The following is a 6,000-nucleotide window of genomic DNA, read 5'->3' as shown; positions in this document are numbered from 1 at the left end:
CTCTGCAGGGCCGGAACATCACTTCCACGACTCTGCGGGAGCTGGATCATCACTTCCAGGACTCCGCGGGGGCCGGATCATCACTTCCAAGGCTCTTAAAGGGCTGGATCATCACTTCCACGACTCTGCGGGAGCTGGATCATCACTTCCAGGACTCCGCGGGGGCCGGATCATCACTTCCAAGGCTCTTCAGGTGCCGGATCATCACTTCCACGACTCTGCGGGAGCTGGATCATCACTTCCAGGACTCCGCGGGGGCCGGATCATCACTTCCAAGGCTCTTCAGGGGCCGGATCATCACTTCCACGACTCTGCGGGAGCTGGATCATCACTTCCAGGACTCCGCGGGGGCCGGATCATCACTTCCAAGGCTCTTCAGTGGCCTGATCATCACTTCCAGGGCTCTGCAGGACCGGATCATCACCACCTGGGTTCTGTGGGAGATGGATCATCACTTCCAGGGCTCTGAAGAGGCAGAATCATCATTTTCAGGGCTCTGCGGGAGCTGGATCATTACTTCCAGGGCTCTGCTGGGGCCACATTATCACTTCCAGGGCTCTGTGGATGCCAAATTATCACTTCCACAAATTTTTGTTATTTTTTATGCTGAAGATAGTTCTCTATGATATGGGCTGGATTTTTGGGGTTATTCTCCCTCTGCAAAATAAATTTGGAGCCAATCAGACGCCTCCCTGTCGGTACTGCATGATGGATAAGCATTTGCCTGTATTTCTCAGCATTGAGGACACCATTAATCATGACCAATTCCCCATCTCCAGCCTCAACTTACAAAAACCCTCCACTGTGCTTCACTGCTACCTGCAGACACATTATTGTAGCGCTCTCCAACCCTTCAACTACAAACTGCTTTTGTTGCAGACAAATATTTCACATTTTGTTCACATGATATTTCACATGAGTTCAGAGCACCTGCAGCCATTATTTTATACCTCAGTTCTTATGCTTTTGTGCATGGTTGAGTGACTTGGCCTTATTTCTATGTCAGAAGTCTCCTTTATGGCCCCAATTCTTACTAGAAGACAACTTCTAGCCAGACGTTTCCTAACAGACGATGGGTGTAGCTCAATTCCACTGGTTGCTGTCCATTCTCAGTTGATGGCACTGCTGGACATCTTCTGATTTCAAAAGGAAAGAATGATGTGTCTTTCATTTGCTGCACTAAGTTTTCTTGGCCAACCACTGTATCTACAGTCTTCAATGTTGCCCATGTCTTGGTGCTTCTTCAAGAGTTTGTACAGCATTTATACAGGCTCCCAGACTGCTTTGCAATCCCTGCCTGGTAGAGACCTTCTGATGCAGTATAACTACCTTGCGTCTTGTTGCTGAGTCCAGTCAGCCACCGTGTATGACCTGTAACTAGAGATGAGACAAACCGTGGAAGTTCAGTTCGGTGGGTTCAGCTGGACTTTAAACAAAGTTCAGTTTGGGTCCCAGACTTGACCTGAACCCCAACGGGCAGTTCGAGTCTCCACCCACATGCAGGCAGCCATAAACAGATCACTTCCAGGGCAGGGTATGCAGGGCTTTTTTCCATTTTCTTTTGGGTGCATACTACATCTGATCACGTTGTTGTTACTCCCAGTGTGAGCCTATCAAACACTACAAGCGTCTCACACTGGACTGGACTGAGCACCAAGCGTACTCGAGCACAGCACAGCTCGCGCAAGTGGTTTGTATATGTAATGTACCCGAACTCCGACTCCGAACTCTGTTTATTTTAGTAGACTCTGTGGTACGAACAAGGGGTTTGTACATTTCTACCTGTGACATGAATCTATCTTCCATAACCTTACCTTAGTACCAGAGTTTGTCTGTTTCTCACCTACTTTAAGTCTCCTATACAGCTGTTTTTGTTTCCTGAGCACAGCACAGCTCGCGCAAGTGGTTTGCATATGTAAAGCGCCAGGTCTCCGAATATGAACTCTGTTTTTTTTAGTAAAGTCTTTGGTACAAACACTGAACCTCGGGTTCGCTCATCTCTACCTGTGGCATGAATCTATCTTCCATAACCTCACCTTAGTAGCAGAGTTTGTCTGTTCCTCACCCAGTTTAAGCCCCCTATACAGCTGTTTTTGTTTCCCGAGTATAGCACAGCTTGCGTAAGTGGTCAGCATACATAAAGCACCAGATCTCCAAATCCAAACTCTGTTTTTTTTAGTAATGACTTTGTTTAGTTCAAACATCGAACCTTGGGTTCGCTCATCTGTACCTGTGACATGAATCTATCTTCCATAACCTCACCTTAGTAGTAGAGTTTGTCTGTTTCTCACCCAGTTTAAGCCTCCTACACAGCTGCTTTTGTTTCCCCTAATGACTGTATTTCACTCTACATATTAAAATGATCATTATCACCTGTTTGGTATAATTCTTTATTCATATACCGGTCTATAATCCTACAAATTTTCTGACTTTGTCCAAGTGCACTGTCACAGGGTCCTTCTCTCACATCACATAATCAACAGAGCGAGAGATGGATGAACAATCCAAAGAACATTTATTCCAAGCAAAATCAGACGGTCCATAAAATAATCCACCATACAGAGAGGGTAAAATAGTCCAGAAACACGGAAATAGTCCAGTAAGTGATAAATGTCTAGGTCTATCTGGGGAACCGCAGCTTCTCCCACAGAGAATGAATCTTAAGGGGACTTTACACGCTACGATATCGTTAATGTTTTATCCTCGGGTCACGTCGTTAGTGACGCACATCCGGCGTCATTAACGTTATCGCAGCGTGTGACACTTTTGTGCGACCTAAAACGATCACAAAAGTGGCAAAAATCGTTTGCCGTGGAAAGGTCGTCCTAAAATCAAAAATTGGTCACCTCTCATTAGCGATGTTATTACTCGTTCCTGCGGCAGCACATATCGCTATGTGTGACACCGCAGGAGCGAGGAACATCTCCTTACCTGCCTCCACCGGCAATGCGGAAGGAAGGAGGTGGGCGGGATGTTTACGTCCCACTCATCTCCGCCCCTCCGCTTCTATTGGACGGCTGCAGCGATGTCACACGACCCGCCCCCTTAGAAAGGAGGCGGATTGCCGGTCATAGCGACGTCGCAGGGCAGGATTTTGTGCACGACGGGCAGCGATATGCCCGTGTCGGACAAACGATGGGGGCAGGTACGCACGATAGCAATATCGTTACCGATATCGCTATCGTGTAAAGCCCCCTTTACTCCTTCTCTCTTGAAGTTCTCAGACAAACTGAATAATCCCCCAGGTATGCAGGGAGTTTAGGTGGATCCCAGGCCACCCTCCCCCAGACTTAGATACAAAAGCACAACAGGGGGTAATTAACCTGCAAACAGGACAATGTACACACAAAATTATACACAACCCACAAAATCACACCATCACATGCACCTAAAAGAATTGGTGGTGTTTTGAAAAGCGGACACAGAAATATTGATTTTATTTCATTTCTTTTTTGTTCATTCACTTGGCATTTTGTTACTTGATAAAAATAAACTATCAACACTTTTATTTTTGGAAACATTCTTACTTTGCAACATGTTTTTCCACACTAGCCTAAAATGTTGTATTTAGAGCTATTAGGTCTGATTTATTATGGAGCTTTTGTTTATGGTGCCCATCGAGGTGTAAGATCATAAGAGTAATCTCTAGTCTGTGCTTATTCTGTGCCTCAGAGAAGCTGACCTGACAGCCTGGGTCACTGCCATAATAGCGATGGCAGAGTTTGGCCTCAGCTGCCCCTTTGCCGTCTTACTAATATTTATTTAATGAATAAGAAGTTCCACTTTGTGCCCTCGCCAGCGCTGTGCCCGGTTACATAAGGATTTGGGATTCAGCTCTGTGCAAATATTAATCCACAAGAATGAAAAAGCTTCTGTATCCTTTCCAGTAATACAGGAATCGGGGGATTGTACGATGACGACTCTACATTATACAGTCATATGAAAAAGTTTGGGCACCCCTATTAATGTTAACTTTTTTCTTAATAATAATTTGGGTTTTTGCAACAGCTATTTCAGTTTCATATATCTAATAACTGATGGACTGAGTAATATTTCTGGATTGAAATGAGGTTTATTGTACTAACAGAAAATGTGCAATCCGCATTTAAACAAAATTTGACGGGTGCAAAAGTATGGGCACCCTTATCAATTTCTTGATTTGAACACTCCTAACTACTTTTGACTGACTTACTAAAGCACTAAATTGGTTTTGTAACCTCATTGAGCTTTGCACTTCATAGGCAGGTGTATCCAATCATGAGAAAACGTATTTAAGGTGGCCACTTGCAAGTTGTTCTCCTATTTGAATCTCCTATGAAGAGTGGCATCATGGGCTCCTCAAAACAACTCTCAAATGATCTGAAAACAAAGATTATTCAAGAAGTTGTTCAGGGGAAGGAGACAAAAAGTTGTCTCAGAGATTTAAACTGTCAGTTTCCACTGTGAGGAACATAGTAAGGAAATGGAAGAACACAGGTACAGTTCTTGTTACGCCCAGAAGTGGCAGGCCAAGAAAAATATCAGAAAGGCAGAGGCGAAGAATGGTGAGAACAGTCAAGGACAATCCACAGACCACCTCCAAAGACCTGCAGCATCATCTTGCTACAGATGGTGTCAATGTGCATCGGTCAACAATACAGTGCACGTTGTACAAAAAGAAACTGTATGGGAGAGTGATGCGAAAGAAGCCATTTCTGCAAGCACGCCACAAACAGAGTCGCCTGAGGGGTGCAAAAGCACATTTGGACAAGCCAGGTACATTTTGGAAGAAGGTCCTGTGGACTGATAAAAGAAAGATTGAGTTGTTTGGTCATACAAAAAGGCGTTATGCATGGAGGCAAAAAAACACGGCATTCCAAGAAAAGCACTTGCTACCAACAGTAAAATTTGGTGGAGGTTCCATCATGCTTTGGGGCTGTGTGGCCAATGCCGGCACCGGGAATTTTGTTAAAGTTGAGGGTCGCATGGATTCAACTCAGTATCATCAGATTCTTGACAATAATGTGCAAGAATCAGTGACGAAGTTGAAGTTACGCAGGGGATAGATATTTCAGCAAGACAATGATCCAAAACACCGCTCCAAATCTACTCAGGCATTCATGCAGAGGAACAATTACAATGTTCTGGAATGGCCATCCCAGTCCCCAGACCTGAATATCATTGAACATCTGTGGGATGATTTGAAGCGGCTGTCCATCCTCGGCGACCATCAAACTTAACTGAACTGGAATTGTTTTGTAAACAGGAATGGTCAAATATACCTTCATCCAGGATCCAGGAACTCATTAACAGCTACAGGAAGCGACTAGAGGCTGTGATTTTTGCAAAAGGAGGATCTACAAAATATTAATGTCACTTTTATGTTGTGGTGCCCATACTTTTGCAGCGGTCAAATTGTGTTTAAATGCGGATTGCACATTTTCTGTTAGTACAATAAGCCTCATTTCAATCCAGAAATATTACTCAGTCCATCAGTTATTAGATATATGAAACTGAAATAGCTGCTGCAAAAACCCAAATTGTTATAAAGAAAAAAGGTTAACATTAATAGGAGTGCCCAAACTTTTTCATATGACTGTATACAGCCATTATGTGTATCTACAACATGCTGGCCCGAATCCTGACTGATGACCTGTTCTTGTCTCATCAGGGCTTGGTTTTTATCACAATTTCTGTGTTTTTGGTTGTCACTTTTTGAGAACTGACCACAGGTTCTCAATGGGATTGAGATCTGGGGAGTTTTTTGGCCATGGACCGAAAATATTAGACACTTGCTTATCACTTTTGCCTTGTTACGTTGGCTCCATCATGCTGGAAAAACCATCACCACATTGCTCCTGGATGGTTTGGGAGACGTTGCTCTTGGTGCATCATTAGGTCCCATTTTTCATTCATGGCCGTATTCTTTGGCAAAATTGTGGTGAGCCCCACACATGAATGATCTCAGGAGGCTTTACTGTTGGCAGATACAGGACTCATGGTGGTGATCATCTATTCTTT

Source organism: Anomaloglossus baeobatrachus, chromosome 11 (assembly GCF_048569485.1).
Source record: "Anomaloglossus baeobatrachus isolate aAnoBae1 chromosome 11, aAnoBae1.hap1, whole genome shotgun sequence".
In the NCBI taxonomy this organism is placed as follows: domain Eukaryota; kingdom Metazoa; phylum Chordata; class Amphibia; order Anura; family Aromobatidae; genus Anomaloglossus; species Anomaloglossus baeobatrachus.
Note: the sequence above shows the minus strand (reverse complement) of the source record.